Source organism: Salvelinus sp. IW2-2015, linkage group LG18, assembly GCF_002910315.2.
Source record: "Salvelinus sp. IW2-2015 linkage group LG18, ASM291031v2, whole genome shotgun sequence".
Classification (NCBI taxonomy): Eukaryota; Metazoa; Chordata; class Actinopteri; order Salmoniformes; family Salmonidae; genus Salvelinus; species Salvelinus sp. IW2-2015.
The window spans coordinates 64,520,138-64,538,972 of NC_036858.1; the positions used below are offsets into that span (position 1 = coordinate 64,520,138).

The 18,835-nt window shown below is 44.8% G+C and overlaps 1 pseudogene; it reads right to left on the reverse strand.

Annotated features, from left to right (window-relative positions):
* The window catches only part of LOC111977988 (transformation/transcription domain-associated protein-like), a 140,568-nt pseudogene that overhangs the window by 32,214 nt on the left and 89,519 nt on the right, over positions 1-18,835 (reverse strand).

The window sequence follows — 18,835 nt, forward strand, 5'->3', positions numbered from 1 at the left end:
CTCCTCCCATCCAGCATGCTTGAAAGCACTTTGCACACCGCCGCGACACAGCACCCGCGAGTATCGATTATGGAACGCTGTGTCATGTCAGCTGCTCTTTCTCTCTGTCAACACCTTGACTGAAATGCTTGAGATTTAGTGTGTAGGATGAAAGTGTCAGAAAGTACATTAGTTAGCGAAGACTTAGCTTGTCCTCTTGTAAATGTTGGAGTGCCAACCATGCCCATTTTCCCAGTTTAAGCCCGCTGTGTTGACACTTGGATGGAAAGCCTTATCTTTGTAATGCAACGTGACTTCTTCAACAGAGCTTCAGACTGCCTCCAGGTAGAGAGAACAGCAGCAGACTGAACAGATCGTGCCTGCCATACTGTTGCAGGTGGTATGGGCTGGCCAGTTACCTTATGCCACTGGTCTATCTATCTCACGCCACACACACACACACACACCACACACACACACACACACACACACACCACACACACACACACACACACACACACACACACACACACACACACACACAACACACCACACAACACACACAGCACACCACACACACACACACCTCTCCACCCCCCCCCCCCCCCCACACACACACCCTCTCTCCACCCCCAAAACACTCTTACCTATATAAATCTCTACCCATGTCAAAACCTGATCTGCTTCACCTGTCTTTGTGCTTTTCTCCACCCCCTCCAGGTATCACCCATCTTCCCATTATCCCCTGTGTATTTATACCTGTGTTCTCTGATTGTCTGTTGCCAGTTCGTCTTGTCTTGTCAGGGCTTACCAGCGTTCTTTCCTGCCTTCCTGTTTCTCTAGTTCTGTTTCCTATTTTTCCCATTTCTGACCATTCTGCCTGCCCTGACCCCGAGGCTGCCTGCCATCATGTACCTGCCTGACCTGATTATGAACCTCTGCCTGCCCTCGACCTGGCCTTTGCCTGCCCCGTGTTTCTAATAAATCATCTGAGAACTGTACTATCCGCCTTCCATGTCTGCATCTGGGTCATATCCTGAGTCTTGATACTACCTATATGAATCGTATCCATATGAATGCTACCTATATGAATCCTACATTTGAAGCAGATCTCATGAGTAGCAGATCCTTTTTCTTTCTTCCGGTGCCAATCAGATGTGCCTAAACCTACTGTTAAGTTACCAGGTTGTTAGCTAGGTAAATAACAAACAACATTGTTCAGTCATGTTATCAAACCAATACATTTCGAACCTGGATTAGKTCACGATGTGGTTTGTGAAATTACATAAAATGCGAGCGAATCACGATAAAAAGAAAAAAGGTATATCTGGTAATATGGGTCATATTTTTTTAACTGTCTACAGACAAGACCTTTTCTTTGCTGTAAAGGTGCCAACATGCCTGGGCTCCATTTCCCTCTCTGACACCCAAGAGGCTGCATGACAGTGAGCTTGCAAAGTCTACTCAGTCTGCCCTGTGCTCTTGGTTGTTTAAAAAAATGTATTTCACCTTTATTTAACCAGGTAGGCCAGTTGAGAACAAGTTCTCATTTACAACTGCGACCTGGCCAAGATAAAGCAAAGCAGTGCGACACAACACAGAGTTACACATGGAAAAAACAAACGTACAGTCAATAACACAATAGAAAAAAAACTATGTACAGTGTATGCAAATGAAGTAAGATTAGGGAGGTAAGCCAATAAATAGGCCGTAGTGGCGAAGTAATTACAATTTAGCAATTAAACACTGGAGTGATAGATGTGCAGAAGATGAATGTGCAAGTAGAGATACTGGGGTGCAAAGGAGCAAAAATAAATAAATCACCAAATGGGGATGAGGTAGTTGGATGGGCTATTTACAGATGGGCTATGTACAGCTGCAGTGATCTGTGAGCTGCTCTGGCAGCTGATGCTTAAGGTTAGTGAGGGAGATATGAGTCTCCAGCTTTAGTGATTTTTGCAATTCGTTCCAGTCATTGGCAGCAGAGAACTGGAAGGAAAGGCGGCCAAAGTAGGAATAGGCTTTGGCGATGACCAGTGAAATATACCTGCTGGAGCGCGTGCTATGCGTGGGTGCTGCTATGGTGACCAGTGAGCTGAGGTAAGGCGGGGCTTTACCTAGCAAAGACTTATAGATGACCTGGAGCCAGTGGGTTTGGCGACGAATATGAAGCGAGGGCCAGCCAACGAGAGCATACAGGTCGCAGTGGTGGGTAATATATGGGGCTTTGGTGACAAAACGGATGGCACTGTGATAGACTGCATCCAATTTGCTGAGTGTTGGAGGCTATTTTGTAAATGACATTGCCGAAGTCAAGGATCGGTAGGATAGTCAGTTTTACGAGGGTATGTTTGGCAGCATGAGTGAAGGATGCTTTGTTTTGCGGAATAGGAAGCCGATTCTAGATTTAATTTTGGATTGGAGATGCTTAATGTGAGTCTGGAAGGAGAGTTTACAGTCTAACGAGACACCTAGGTATTTGTAGCTGTCCACATATTCTAAGTCAGAACCGTCCAGAGGCACCCGCCTTCCCCTGGATGTCAGTAACCAATGAGAAGTGGAATGGTGTCTACGTAGTTCTCAGAGCTTATAAAAGGCCAAGGAACGAAGGGAGCTCTCTTTTCGTCGTTCGTCATTGCGCAAAGCAAGACCTCAAGATGGCATTTTGAAACGCTCAGTTATCGGCCTTAACTATATCCGTCTGTAATTTAATTCGATATAGGTGTTAGAAACACCATAACGAAGTTATTTTAAACCGAGTTATATCAGTTTATGCGAGTATATTGCTATTTTCGGAATTTCCTTAGTATTGCGTTTTGGGGATTTGGGCATGTTGTGGCCACATAGCTATTGTTAGCTGCTAATTCCGAAGTTGAAGACGACGTTTTACAACCAAGCAACGATTCTTTTGGACAAAGGACACCTTGCCCAAGATTCTGATGGAAGCTCGTCCAAAAGTAAGAGCTATTTATGATGTTATTCCGTATTTATGCGGAAAAATGTAAACGCATTTGTCCGCCATTATTGCGGCACTAGTCCTGGCTGTAACGCACCACTGTATCGTTCAGTAACGTTAATTTTAAAAATCTAACTCAGCGGTTGCATTAATAACTAATGCATCTTTCATTTGCTGTCCAACCTGTATTTTTTAGTCAATCTAATCGATAAATATCGTAAACTTAGGTGCCTTTCCAAAGATGGCGCCGGCCAGAATGCATGACCTGTTGCCACTGATCACATTGTATAACCACGATTTGTGCTGCTAAATATGCACATTATCGAACAAAACCTATATGCATTGTGTAATATGATGTTACAGACTGTCATCTGACGAAGTATATCAAGGTTAGTCAAAAATTATATATCTTTTGCTGTATTGTTACGATCGCTAACCTGTGCTGCTGGTAAATTGCTTGTGTTTTGGCTATTGTGGTAAGCTAATATAATGCTATATTGTGTTTTCGCTGTAAACACTTAAAAAATCTGACATATTGGCTGGATTCACAAGAGTTGGGCTTTTCATTTTGCTGTACGCTTTGTATTTTTCAAAATGTTTTAAGAGAGTAATTAGGTATTTGACGTTGTTCATCTGTAATCTATTTCTGGCAGTTCGGCACTATTTCAGAATTCGCACTTGCAAGTGTAGAACTGTATTTATACCTGAAGATATGCCACACTTTTTCTAACAAAAAATCAATGCTCATACAATAAATAATCGTTATCAGACTGGTCCAGCTTATGAGTTGCTTCTTGGTTGTGCTATTATATCTTTATTTGGGTCGGAATTAGTGATGGCATACTGATGGAGTAAAAAACTGTGGAGTAAAAACAAGTGGTGTCTTTGCTAAACGGCGGTTGAGCTAATCAGATTACAATTATGTGTCCTTTCCTGTTAAAACATTTAAAAATCAGAAATTGAATGGCTGGATGTCCAAAGATGTTGTATCCTTTCATCTGGTACAGTGTCTGGACTTGTGATTAATGATATTTAGAATGCTAGTATTTACTTTGACGCTACTTGCTAAGTCAGCTTTTTAACTGTGGGGGTGCTCCCGGATCCGGTGTTGGGAGGAATTAAAGAGGTTAAAAACGGCCGTGACACAGGCAAGGCAATCATTGAGAAACCAGGCTGTTGAGTCTGCAAATAAGAATGTGGTGATTGACAGAAGTCCGAAAGCCTTGGCCAGGTCGATGATAACGCTGTGAACAGTATTGTCTTTTATCAATGGCGGTTATGATATTGTTTAGGACTTGAGCGTGACTGATGTGCACCCATGACCAGCTCGGAAACCAGATTGCATAGCGTAGAAGGTACGGTGGGATTCGAAATGGTCGGTGATCTGTTTATTAACTTGGCTTTCAAAGACTTTAGAAAGGCAGGTAGGATAGATATAGGTCTGTAGCAGTTTGGGTCTAGAGTGTCTCCCCCTTTGAGGAGGGGGATGACCGCAGCAGCTTTCCAATCTTTGGGGATCTCAGACGATACGAAAGAGAGGTTGACAGGCTAGTAATAGGGGTTGCAACAATTTCGGCAGATCATTTAGAAAAAAAGGGTCCAGATTGTCTAGCCCAGCTGATTGTAGGGGTCCAGATTTTGCAGCTCTTTCAGAACTTCAGCTATCTGGATTTGGGTGAAGGAGAAATGGGGGAGGTTTGGGCAAGTTGCTGTGTGGGGTGCAGGGCTGTTGACCGGGGTAGGGTAGCCAGTTGGAAAGCATGGCCAGCCGTAGAAAAATGCTTATTGAAATTCTCAATTATCGTGGATTTATCGGTGGGTACAGTGTTTCCTAGCAGCTGGGAGGAGGTGCTCTTATTCTCCATGGACTTTACAGTGTCCCAGAACTTTTGGGAGTTTGTGCTAGAGGAGGCAAATTCTCTGCTTGAAAAAGCTAGCCTTTGCTTTCCTAACTGCTTTGTGTATATTGGTTCCTAACTTCCCTGAAAAGTTGCATATCATGGGGGCTATTCGATGCTAATGCAGTACGCCACAGGAAGTTTTTTGCTGGTCAATGGCAGTCAGGTCTGGAGTGAATCAAGGCCTATATCTGTTCCTGGTTCTATATTTCTTAAATGGGGCATGCTTATTTAAGATGGTGAGGAAAGCACTTTTAAAGAATAACCAGGCATCTTCTACTGACGGGATGAGTTCAATATCCTTCCAGGATACCCAGGCCAGGCCGATGATAAAGGCCTGCTCGCTGAAGTGTTTTAGGGAGCGTTTGACAGTGATGAGGGGTGGTCGTTTAACCACAGATCATTACGGACGCAGGCAACGAGGCAGTGATCACTGAGATCCTGGTTGAAGACAGCAGAGGTGTATTTAGAGGGCAGGTTGGTCAGGATGATATCTATGAGGGTGCTCATGTTTACAGATTTGGGGTTGTACCTGGTAGGTTCATTGATCATTTGTGTGAGATTGAGGGCATCTAGTTTAGATTGTAGGACGGCCGGGGTGTTAAGCATACATTTAGAGGAGCAAGTTGCCTTTATAACAGGCGATGAAATGATACAATGCATCAACTATGCTCGCTCTACTCCAATGTAACAAATGCACAAATCGAACAGCAGAAGACTCAGGATCTGCATCCCTGCTCGCCATCACGGCTAAATTATAATAAAAACTGATGGATAAATAAATGCGGAGGGAGAAAAGCAGGTGAGTGATGGCTGGAAGAGGAAGTGCTTGGCGGATTACTGTTGCCAAACGGGATATGCGCATGAAAGTGAAATGGACATTCTTGGACCAGCGCATACAAGAGAATAGTGGCTGTTGTTTAAATTCAACTTAATTTTTAAACAAAACTGACTTTATAAACAAGCGGCAGCAGGTTATTTAGAGCGGTAGGGCCGAGAAATGTTGGTAGTGTCATACGAAACGGTACTACGGTATTCTAAAATGTTGGTACCATACTGTAAGTGTCAAGATGTTTTGCTACCGTCATATTACCATGGTACTGGCATAGCACACACACATGATTTACCTCTGTTGTAGCGTTCCCTCTGCTCTATCTTGAGCGTCAGGTAGATGGTGCGGATGGGGAAGTAGACTGCCTGGGGGTACACTCGTCCCATCAAGCAGATAACAGACATGGGCGGGGGGGGGGGGGGTTCACACTCAGATTACCTTTCAAAGAAGAACCTACCCTCAGGGTTCACAGTGGAGCAGAGATGAGAGGAGGGTACACGGCAGAGAATACCAAATAATATCTAACATTGATCCCCTGGATGAAAGCAGCTCTGTATTGTGTAATGGAGATGGAGTTATGATATGAAACCATGGAGGGTGATGTCAGGTTAAAACAGACCTGGGGCTACATTTAGAGGAGGAAGTTGCCTTGACCTACCCTTCTACTGCAGTCACTGAGCTAAGGTCAGCTTTATATAAAAAAAAATACGCAAACTAACTATGCACTCCCTAATCTACATTTCTACAGACGTAATCACGACTCCTCACAAAACCGGACACGAGTTGACAAAACATGCACTCCAGGGTATAGACAGGATTGATGCAAGAGTGTGACAGATGGTGAGCCATTGGTGAGCGCTCTGCACCTCTCACTACAAGGGAGATACTCTACTAGACACTGATACAGTGACAGTGAGGCCTTGATGACAGAGAGACAGAGACAAGTTGGTTGAGCCCAGACCACAGTTCTTCTCTGGCCTCATTAGACTGACACCCTACACCCCTGTTAGCATACCCTGTTGATAGAGGGGTGAGGAGTAGCCTGTAGTCGTAAAGAGACACCTCTCTAACCCTGGCTCAATACAGAGGAGTACAGAGGGTGGGCTGTAATGGATGGAAGGATGGATAGGAGATGGAGGGATGGAAGGGAGGTGGAGGAATGGAGCTTACTACAAAGCTCTACGCAGATGCAGGACTTGGAGTGTTGCAATGTCGCTTTTTGTCACAAAAAGGCCGGGACCTTTTAATACACTCCGGCATACCTACCTACTTTTATAACTACCTGAAAATTGAGGCACGCCGTATCATTCCTTCCAGAGCTGTGGGGGCAGTGTTGTGGCATGGTTCCTTCATCTGATCTATAGACAATATAGGCTATTAATCAAAGTAGCCTATTTTGCATTGATAACCAAATATAATCTCAGCGGCTGGTAGAACCTGCTGTAAACAACATTTTATTTATTTTACCTTTATCTTCTTGTCACTACAGGGGGTGCTGTTTCAACTTGGACATTTATCGTTCCCAAATTAAACTGCCTCGTACTCAATTCTTGCTCGTACAATATGCATATTATTATTACTATTGGATAGAAAACAATCTCTAGTTTCTAAACCGTTTGAATTATGTCTGTGGGTGAAACAGAACTCTTTCTGCAGCGAAATTCATGACAGGAACTGCGAAGGTCTGAAAACGAGGTTCTGTTCTCAGATCAGTTTAAAGCTCTGTATGTATCCTATGGGTCGACATGAACTGCAGCGCCTTCCCCTGGATGTCATTAACCAATGAGAATTGGAATGGAGTTTCTACGTAGATCTCAGACTTATAAAAGGCCATGGCAGGGGGGTGCGCTCTTTTCGATGTTCGTCAAGACGCAAAGGAGGACCTCAGGATGGCATGCTCAAAAGCTCTCGTTATAGGCCTAAGATATATCCGTCTGTGATTTAATTCGATATAGGTGTTAGAAACATCATAACAAAGTTATTTTAAACCGAGTTATATCAGTTTATGCGAGTATATTGCGATTTTCGGAATTTCCTTAGTATTGCGTTTTGAACATTTTGGCATGTCTGCGCCACATAGCTATTGTTAGCTGCTAGTTCCAAAGTTGAAGAGGACGTTTTACAACCGAGCAACGATTCTTTTGACAAAGGACAACTTGCCCAAGATTCTGATGGAAGCTCGTCCAAAAGTAAGACTATTTATGATGTTATTCCGTATTATGTGGAAAAATGTAAAAGGATTTGTCTGCCATTATTGCGGCACTGGTCTGGCTGTAACGCACACTGTATGTCTAGTAACGTTAATTTTAAAAATCTAACACAGCGGTTGCATTAATAACTAATGCATCTTTCATTTGTGTCCAACCTGTATTTTTTTGCAAGTTTACGATTATTTATCGATTAGATTAGTGCCTCTCCAAGATGGCGCCGGCCAGAATGCATGAAATGCTGCTACTGATCACATTGTATAACCACGATTTGTGCTGCTAAATATGCACATTTTCGAACAAAACCTATATGCATTGTGTAATATGATGTTACAGGACTGTCATCTGATGAAGTTTATCAAGGTTAGTCCAATTATATATCTTTTGCTGGATTGTTACGATCGCTAACATTTGCTGCTGGTAAATGCGGTTGTGTTTCTGGCTATTGTGGTAAGCTAATATAATGCTATATTGTGTTTCGCTGTAAAACACTTAAAAAATCTGACATATTGGCTGGATTCACAAGATGTTGGGCTTTCATTTGCTGTACGCTGTGTATTTTTCAGAAATGTTTATTGATGAGTAATTAGGTATTTGACGTTGGTCTCTGTAATTATTCTGCCTGCATCGACGCTATTTCAGATTGCAGCTGCAATGTAGAACTGTGATTTATACCTGAAATATGCATATTTTTCGAACAAAACATATGCTATACAATAAATATGTTATCAGACTGTCATCTGATGAAGTTTTTTCTTGGTTAGTGGCTATTTATATCTTTATTTGGTCGAATTAGTGATGGCTACCTATGCAGGAAAAAAATGGTGGAAAAAAAAGTTGTCTTTTGCTATGGTGGTTAGCTAATAGAATAATACATATTGTGTCTTCCCTGTAAAACATTTAAAAAATCGGAAATGATGGCTGGATTCACAAGATCTGTATCTTTCATCTGGTGTCTTGGACTTGTGATTTCATGAACATTTGATTATATGATATCCCTGTAGCTTTAGGCTAGGCTATGCTAGTCTGCTTTTTTGATGGGGGGATCCCGGATCCGGGTTTGTGACTCGTCAGAGGTTATTTTACCAGGCAAGTCAGTTAAGAACAAATTCTTATTTACAATGGTGGCCTACCAAAAGGCAAATGTCTTCCTGCAGGATGTGGCAGGGATAAAAAAAAATATTTATTTATTTATTTATTTATTTTACCGTTATTTACCAGGTAAGTTGACTGAGAACACGTTCTCATTTGCAGCAACGACCTGGGGAATAGTTACAGGGGAGAGGAGGGGGATGAATGAGCCAATTGTAAACTGGGATTATTAGGTGACCGTGATGGTTGAGGGCCAGATTGGGAATTTAGCCAGGACACCGGGGTTAACACCCCTACTCTTACAATAAGTGCCATGGGATCTTTAATGACCTCAGAGAGTCGGACACCCGGGTTTTTTAAACTCCCATCCGAAAGACGGCACCCTACACAGAGCAGTGTCCCCAATCACTGCCCTGGGGCATTGGGATCTTTGTTTAGACCAGAGGAAAGAGTGCCTCCTACTGGCCCTCCAACACCACTTCCAGCAGCACCTGGTCTCCCATCCAGGGACTGACCAGGACCAACCCTGCTTAGCTTCAGAAGCAAGCCAGCAGTGGTATGCAGGGTGGTATGCTGCTGGCATAAATAAAAATAAATGAAATAAAAAATATAGGACAAAACACAAATCGCAACAAGAGAGACAACACAACACCAGATAAAGAGAGACCTAAGACAACATAGCATGGCATCAACACATGATAACACAACATGGTAGCAATATAACATGGCAGCAGCACAACATGGTAGCACCACAAAACAGGATACAAACATTATGGGCACAGACAAAAGCACAAAGGGCTAGAAGGTAGAGACAAAAATACATCAAGCAAAGCAGCCACAACTGGCAGTAAGAGTGTCCATGATTGAGTAATTGAATGAAGARATTCAGATAAAAGTGTCCAGTTTGAGTGTTTGTTGCAGCTCGTTCCAGTCGCTAGCTGCAGCAAACTGAAAAGAGGAGCAACCCAGGGATGTGTGTGCTTTGGGGACCTTTAACAGAATGCGACTGGCAGAGCGGGTATTGTATGTGGAGGATTAGGGCTGCAGTAGATATCTCAGATAGGGGGGAGTGAGGCCTAAGAGGGTTTTATAAATAACCATCAACCTTGTGACGGGTATACAGAGATGACCAGTTTACAGAGGAGTATAGAGTGCTGTGATGTGTCCTAGTGTAATCGGCCTGTGTGTAGCTGCTGTGGAGGAGTCAGGCGCAGGACAGCAGATATGAGTAATGAACGTTCTTTACTCAAGAATACAAATATATACAACACAATAAACTAGCCCACAATAACAGACCGTATACATACAAACAATCACTCACAAAAACCATGGTAGAACAGAGGGTTAAATAATGAACAAGTAATTGGGGAATGAAACCAGGTGTGTAAAACAAAGACAAAACAAATGGAAAATGAAAAGTGGGTCGGCAATGGCTCGAAGGCCGGTGACGTCAACCGCCGAACGCCGCCCGAACAAGGAGAGGGACCAACTTTGGCGGAAGTCGTGACAGTAACCCCCCCCCCCCCCTTGACGCGCGGCTCCAGCAGCACCGACCTCGGGGACGATCCGGAGGACGAGGCGCAGGGCGATCCGGTGGAGACGGTGGAAATCCCGCAGCAACGAAGGGTCCGGAACGTCCGCCACCGGCACCCAGCATCTCTCCTCGGACCGTAACCCTCCCACTCCACGAGGTACTGAAGGCCCTTGCCCGACGCCTCGAGTCCAGGATGGCTCGAACACAGCTACGCCGTGCCCCCCTCGATGTCCAGAGGGGGTGGAGGAACCTCCCGCACCTCAGACTACGGAGTGGACCAGCCACCACCAGCCTGAGGAGACACACATGGAACGAGGGATTAATACGGTCATCTGGGGGGAAGCTGTAACCTGTAGCATACCTCGTTCAGTCTCCTCAGGACTTTGAATGGCCCACAAACCGCGGACCCAGCTTCCGCGGGCAGGCGGAGGGGCAGGTTTCGGGTCGAGAGCCAGACCCTGTCCCCCGGTGCGAACCCGGGCCTCACTGTGGAGGCGCCAGGGGCCAGCTGAGGGCCAGCGGAGAACTGAAAGGAAAGAAGGCCAAAGGAGGTGTTGGCTTTGGGGATGACCAGTGAAATATACCTGCTGGAGCGCGTGCTACGGGTGGGTGTTGTTATCGTGACCAGTGAGCTGAGATAAGACGGAGCTTTACCTAGCAAAAACTTATACAGTGGGGAGAACAAGTACTTGACACACTGCCGATTTTGCAGGTTTTCCTACTTACAAAGCATGTAGAGGTCTGTAATTTTTATCATAGGTACACTCAACTGTGAGAGACGGAATCTAAACAAAAATCCAGAAAATCAATTGTATGATTTTTAAGTAATTAATTTGCATTTTATTGCATGACATAAGTATTTGATCACCTACCAACCAGTAAGAATTCCGGCTCCCACAGACCTGTTAGTTTTTCTTTAAGAAGCCCTCCTGTTCTCCACTCGTTACCTGTATAAAAGACACCTGTCCACACACTCAATCAAACAGACTCCAACCTCTCCACAATGGCCAAGACCAGAGAGCTGTGTAAGGACATCAGGGATCAAATTGTAGACCTGCACAAGGCTGGGATGGGCTACAGGACAATAGGCAAGCAGCTTGGTGAGAAGGCAACAACTGTTGGCACAATTATTAGAAAATGGAAGAAGTTCAAGATGATGGTCAATCACCCTCGGTCTGGGGCTCCATGCAAGATCTCACCTCGTGGGGCATCAATGATCATGAGGAAGGTGAGGGATCAGCCCAGAACTACATGGCAGGACCTGGTCAATGACCTGAAGAGAGCTGGGACCACAGTCTCAAAGAAAACCATTAGTACACACTACGTCGTCATGGATTAAAATTCTGCAGGCACGCAAGGTCCCCCTGCTCAAGCCAGCGCATGTCAGGCCCGTTGAAGTTTGCCAATGACCATCTGGATGATCAGAGGAGGAATGGGAGAAGGTCATGTGGTCTGATGAGAAAAATATAGCTTTTTGGTTAAACTCCACTCGCCATGTTTGGAGGAAGAAGAAGGATGAGTACAACCCCAAGAACACCATCCCAACCGTGAAGCATGGAGGTGGAAACATCATTCTTTGGGGATGCTTTTCTGCAAAGGGGACAGGACGACTGCACGTATTGAGGGGAGGATGGATGGGGCCATGTATCGCGGATCTTGGCCAACAACCTCCTTCCCTCAGTAAGAGCATTGAAGATGGGTCGTGGCTGGGTCTTCCAGCATTTAGCTCAGGACAGAGAGGTAGCTCAGGACAGAGAGGTAGCTCAGAAGAGGGGTAGCTCAGGACAGAGGGGCAACTCCGGACTGAAGAGCAGCTCCGGACTGAATGGTCGCTCCGGACTGTGGCAGCTCCGGACTGGAGGGCAGCTCATGACTGGAGGGCAGCTATGACTGGAGGGCAGCTCATGACTGGAGGGCAGCTCATGCTGGAGGGCAGCTCATGACTGGAGGGCAGCTCATGACTGAAGGGCAGCTCATGACTGAAGGGCAGCTCATGACTGGCTGACGGCTCTGGCTGCTCCTGTCTGGCGGAAGGCTCTGGCTGCTCCTGTCTGGCGAAGGCTCTGGCTGCTCCTGTCTGGCGGAAGGCTCAGGACAGACGGGCGGCTTTGAAGGTCAGGACAGACGGGCGGCTTTGAAGTCTCAGGACAGACGGGCGGCTTTGAAGACTCAGGACTGACGGGCGGCTTTGAAGGCTCAGGACAGACGGGCAGCGCAGGCGGGCTTGGCAGACGGACAGCTCAGACGGGAGGTGGAATAACCGCACGCGGCTATGCCACGTACAGGAGACACCGTGCGCTCTACCGCATAACACGGTGTCTGCCCGTACTCTCGCTCTCCACGGTAGATCGGGAAGTTGGCGCAGGTCTCCTACCTGACTTGCCACACTACCCTTTAGCCCCCCCCCCCCATAATTTTTTTGGCTTGACTAACAGGCTTCCTACCGCATCGTCGTGCTGCCTCCATTGCCGGTATCCCTCCTCACACTGCGCCAAAGAATCCCGGGCGGGCTCCGCTTTCTCCCTGGGTCGATCGCCCACCTGTCGATCTCCTCCCACGTAGTGTAGTCCAGATTTTGCTCCTGTTTCCGTGCTGCCTCCTCATACGCCGCCTCTCGGCTTAAGCTGCCTCCAGCTCTTCACGAGGGCGGCGATATTCTCCAGGTTGTGCCCATGGACCTTTACCGTCCAGTATTTCCTCCCATGTCCAGGAATCCTGCGATCGCTGCTGCTGCTTTCTCCACGCCGCTTGGTCCTTGGTTGGTGGGTGATTCTGTAACGGTCGTATAGTCGTTCTCCTCTCGACGAGGAGGAGCAAGGATCGGACCAAAATGCAGCGTGTTGTGAAGACATGATGAATTTATTTAGACAAGCCGAAACACGAAGTACTCTTGAATAAATACAAAATAACAAAAACGACGTAGACCGACCTGAACATGGAACTTACAAATAAACGAAGAACAGGCACGAACAGGAACAGACTAGACAAACGAAACAGTCCCGTGTGGTAACAAACACTGACACGGATGACAATCACCCACAAACAAACGGTGTGAACAGCCTACCTTAATATGGTTCTCAATCAGAGGAAACGTCAAACACCTGCCCCTAATTGAGAACCATATCAGGCAACACATTGAACCCAACATAGAAACACATAACATAGACTACCCACCCAGCTCACGCCCTGACCATACTAAACAAATACAAAAACAACGGAAAACAGGTCAGGAACGTGACACTTTCTCTGCAGTAGATTGCAACTCCTCCACCTTTGGCAGTTCTATCTTGACGAAAAATTTTGTAGTTGGGGATGGAAATCTCCGAATTTTTGGTGACCTTCCGAAGCCAGGATTCAGACACGGCAAGGACATCAGGGTTGGTGGAGTGTGCTAAAGCAGTGAGTAAAACAAACTTAGGGAGAAGGCTTCTGATGCATGAAAGGCTTTTACCGTTACAAAAGTCAATAAATGAGAGCGGGTGGAGACACGCASGGCCTGGGTTAACCTCCACATCACCCGAGGAACAGAGGAGGAGTAGGATGAGGGTATGGCTAAAGGCTATCAAAACTGGTTGTCTAGTGCGTTGGGGACAGAGAATAAAAGGAGCAGATTTCTGGGCATGGTAGGATAGATTCAGGGCATAATGTACAGACAGGCGTATGGTAGGGTATGGGTACAGTGGAGGTAAACCTAGGCATTGAGTGACGATAAGAGAGGTTGCATTTCTGGACGCACTAGTTATAGTGGGTGAGGTCACCGCATGTGTGGGAGGTGGGACAAAAGAGGTATCTGAGGCATGTTGAGTGGGACTAGGGGCTCCGCAGTCAACTAAAACAATGATAACTTTCCTAAACAACAGTATACAAGGCGTACTAACATTAGAGAGAGACATAAAGTGAGGCATAAAGCAATCCCAGGTGTTGATTGGGAGAGCTAGCTAAGACAACAACAGGTGAAACAACAACAGCTAATCAGCTAAGACAACAACAACAGGTAAAATGGCGATGAATGGGTAGAGAGGGTCAGTTAACTACACACAGGGCCTGAGATCGAGGCTGGGGCCGACAGATAAACAAAAATAAATAAAATGGAGTACCGTGATTAATAAACACTCCAGCAGGCATCAGCTATGTAGTCAAGTGATCATAGGGTCCAGTGAACAGCAATAGATGAAACAAGGAAGCCACTAGGTAGTCGTTACTACGCTAGCAAGCAGGAGACACGGCGTTCAATTTTTTTATTTTTTATGTGCAGGCCAGGGCTAGTAGAAGCGTCTGCTCCGACGTCGGGCAAAGGCCGGTTGAGGGCACAATGGATGGAATTACGTCGGCAGACCAGCCGTGATGGAACGGCGGGGCTCCGTGTCGACAAAGGGTCCAGGCCAGTTGACAAAAGAGGTATTGTAGCTGGAGTAATTTCGATTGCTACCAGGGAGATGCGCCTGGCTCGCGGCTAACTGGTGCTAGCTTTGGGACAAGGGCGTCAGCCACTATAGCCACTCGGTAGCAGCTAGCTAGCAGTGATGATCCGATGCAAAGGTCCAGAGCTTACGGCAAGAATCCTGTGGTGTAGTCGATTCTAGTCGTGTTAGTGAAGAGTCCGGGAGGCATTAGCTGTGTAGCCGAGTGATCATAGGTTCCACTGAGCAGACCGGGAGATGGGCCTGGCTAAAGGCTAGCTTCGGGGCTGGGCCACTCGGTGGCAGCTAGCTAGCTGTGATGATCAGGAGTAATGGTCCAGAGCTTACGGCAGGAATCCAGTGTTGTAGTGGATAAAAACAGTCCGATACTGGCAGGCTGGCAAGTATTATCCAGGCTAAAAGCGGCTGGTGTCTGTGCAAAAGGTAAAGGCCACTAGCAGTGGCTAACAATGACTTAATAGCTAGTAGCTAATTAGCTGGTTAGCTTCTGATGGCTAGCTTAGTCCTTCTTAACCTGTCTCTCCTCTTTGGGGAGAGAATAATAATCTGGGTCAGCTTCTGATGGAGATTCTGGCTATAAGGTCTACAAATAGCAGATCCATATCACATTGGGTGAGGTGGGTTGCCAGAAGGTATATTTCATTTAAAAATGGCAAAAGAGATTAACCTCTAATTCCTCCCAAACCCGGATCCGGGAGCACCCCCCACAGTAAAAAAGCTGACTAGCATAGCCTAGCATAGAGTCACAAGTAAATACTAGCATCTAAATATCATTACCATGCCATACAACTCTCCTTCCGTGGCCTCCAACTGCTCTTAAATACAAGTAAAACCAAATGCATGCTCTTCAACCGATCGCTGCCTGCTCCTGCCCGCCTGTCCAACATCACTACTTTGGACGGCTCTGACTTAGAATATGTGGACAACTACAAATACCTAGGTGTCTGGTTAGACTGTAAACTCTCCTTCCAGACCCACATCAACATCTCCAATCCAAAGTCAAATCTAGAATTGGCTTCCTATTCCGCAACAAAGCATCCTTTACTCATGCTGTCAAACATACCCTTGTAAAACTGACCATCCTACCAATCCTCGACTCGGTGATGTCATTTACAAAATAGCCTCCAAAACCCTACTCAATAAATTGGATGCAGTCTATCACAGTGCCATCCGTTTTGTCACCAAAGCCCAATAACTACCACCACTGCGACTGTACACTCTCGTTGGCTGGCCCTCGCTTCATACTCGTCGCCAAACCCACTGGTTCAGGTCATCTACAAGACCCTGCTAGGTAAAGTCCCCCCTTATCTCAGCTCGCTGGTCACCATAGCAGCACCTACCTGTAGCACGCGCTCCAGCAGTATATCTCTCTAGTCACCCCCAAAACCAATTCTTCTTTGGACGCCTCTCCTTCCAGTTCTCTGCTGCCAATGACTGGAACGAACTACAAAAATCTCTGAAACTGGAAACACCTATCTCCCTCACTAGCTTTAAGCACCAGCTGTCAGAGCAGCTCATAGATTACTGCACCTGTACATAACCCATCTACAATTTAGCCCAAACAACTACCTCTTTACCTACTGTATTTATTTATTTATTTATTTTGCTCCTTTGCACCCCATTATTTCTGTCTCTACTTTGCACTTTCTTCCACTGCAAACCACCATTCCAGTGTTTTTTAGTTTTTATTTTACTTGCTGTGTTGTACTCACTTCGCCTCCATGGCCTTTTTATATTTTTATTTTATTTATACATATATTTGTTTGCCTTCACCTCCCTTATCTCACCTCACTTGCTCACATTGTATATAGACTTATTTTTTTTCACTGTATTATTGACTATATGTTTGTTTTATTCCATGTGTAACTATGTGTTGTTGTATGTGTCGAACTGCTTTGCTTTATCTTGGCCAGGTCGCAATTGTAAATGAGAACGTGTTCTCAATTTGCCTACCTGGTTAAATAAAGGTTAAATAAATAAATAAATAAATAAAAAATTAAATCACAAGTCCAAGACACCAGATGAAAGATACACATCTTGTGAATCCAGCCATCATTTCTGATTTTTAAAATGTTTTACAGGGAAGAACAATATGTAAATCTATTAGCTAACCACGTTAGCAAAAGACACCACTTTTTTTACTCCACCAGTTTTTTACTCCATCAGTAGCCATCACTAATTCGACCAAATAAAGATATAAATAGCCACTAACCAAGAAGCAACTTCAATAGATGACAGTCTGATAACATATTTATTGTATAGCATATGTTTTTTTAGAAAAATGTGCATATTTCAGGTATAAACACAGTTCTACATTGCAGCTGCCAATCTGAAATAGTGCCGAAGCTGCCAGAATAATTACAGAGACCAACGTCAAATACCTAATTACTCATCTTAAAACATTTCTGAAATACAAACAGCGTACAGCAAATGAAAGCCAACATCTTGTGAATCCAGCCAATATGTCAGATTTTTTAAGTGTTTTACAGCGAAAAACACAATATAGCATTATATTAGCTTAGCACAATAGCCAGAAACACAAGCAATTTACCAGCAGCACAGGTTAGCGATCGTAACAATTCAGCAAAAGATAATATAATTTTTGACTAACCTTGATATACTTCGTCAGATGACAGTACTGTAACATCATATTACACAATGCATATAGGTTTTTGTTCGAAAATGTGCATATTTAGCAGCACAAATCGTGGTTATACAATGTGATAAGTGGCAACAGGTCATGCATTCTGGCCGGCGCCATCTTGGAAAGGCACCTAATCTAATCAATAAATAATCGTAAACTTGACTAAAAAATACAGGTTGGACAGCAAATGAAAGATGCATTAGTTATTAATGCAACCGCTTGTGTTAGATTTAAAAATTAACGTTACTAGACATACAGTGTGCGTTACAGCCAGACTAGTGCCGCAATAATGGCGGACAAATGCGTTTACATTTTTCCACATAAATACGGAATAACATCATAAATAGCTCTTACTTTTGGACGAGCTTCCATCAGAATCTTGGGCAAGTAGTCCTTTGTCCAAAATAATCGTTGCTTGGTTGTAAAACGTTGTCTTCAACTTCGGAATTAGCAGCTAACATTAGCTATGTGGCCACAACATGCCAAATGTTCAAAGCGCAATACTAAAGGAAATTCCGAAAATAGCAATATCCTCGCATAAACTGATATACTCGGTTTAAAATAACTTCGTTATGATGTTTCTAACACCTATATCGAATTAAATTACAGACGGATATAGCTAAGGCCGATAACTGAGCGTTTCAAAATGCCATCCTGAGGTCTTGCTTTGCGCAATGACGAACGACGAAAAGAGAGCTCCCTTCGTTCCTTGGCCTTTTATAAGCTCTGAGAACTACGTAGACACTCCATTCCACTTCTCATTGGTTACTGACATCCAGGGGAAGGCGGGTGCAGTTCATGTCGACCCATAGGATACATACAGAGCTTTAAACTGATCTGAGAACAGAGCCTCGTTTTCAGACCTTCGCAGTTCCTGTCCTTCGCTGCAGAAAGAGTTCTGGTTCACCCACAGACATAATTCAAACGGTTTTAGAAACTAGAGATTGTTTTCTATCCAATAGTAATAATAATATGCATATTGTACGAGCAAGAATTGAGTACGAGGCAGTTTAATTTGGGAACGATAAATGTCCAAGTTGAAACAGCACCCCCTTAAAGGTTAAGGTTAAAAATATATTGAACTGTATACAAAGAAGACGAAAATTGTCAAATGAACACGGGAGAACGACAAACAACATCTGCACTGCTACACCATCTTGGATCAGCTTGATCTCCCCCTCTAAATAAAGGACTAACCGTGACTGTCTTCCAAGCAATAGGAACCTCCCCAAAGAGGAGAGACAGGTTAAGAAGGACTAACCGTGACTGCCT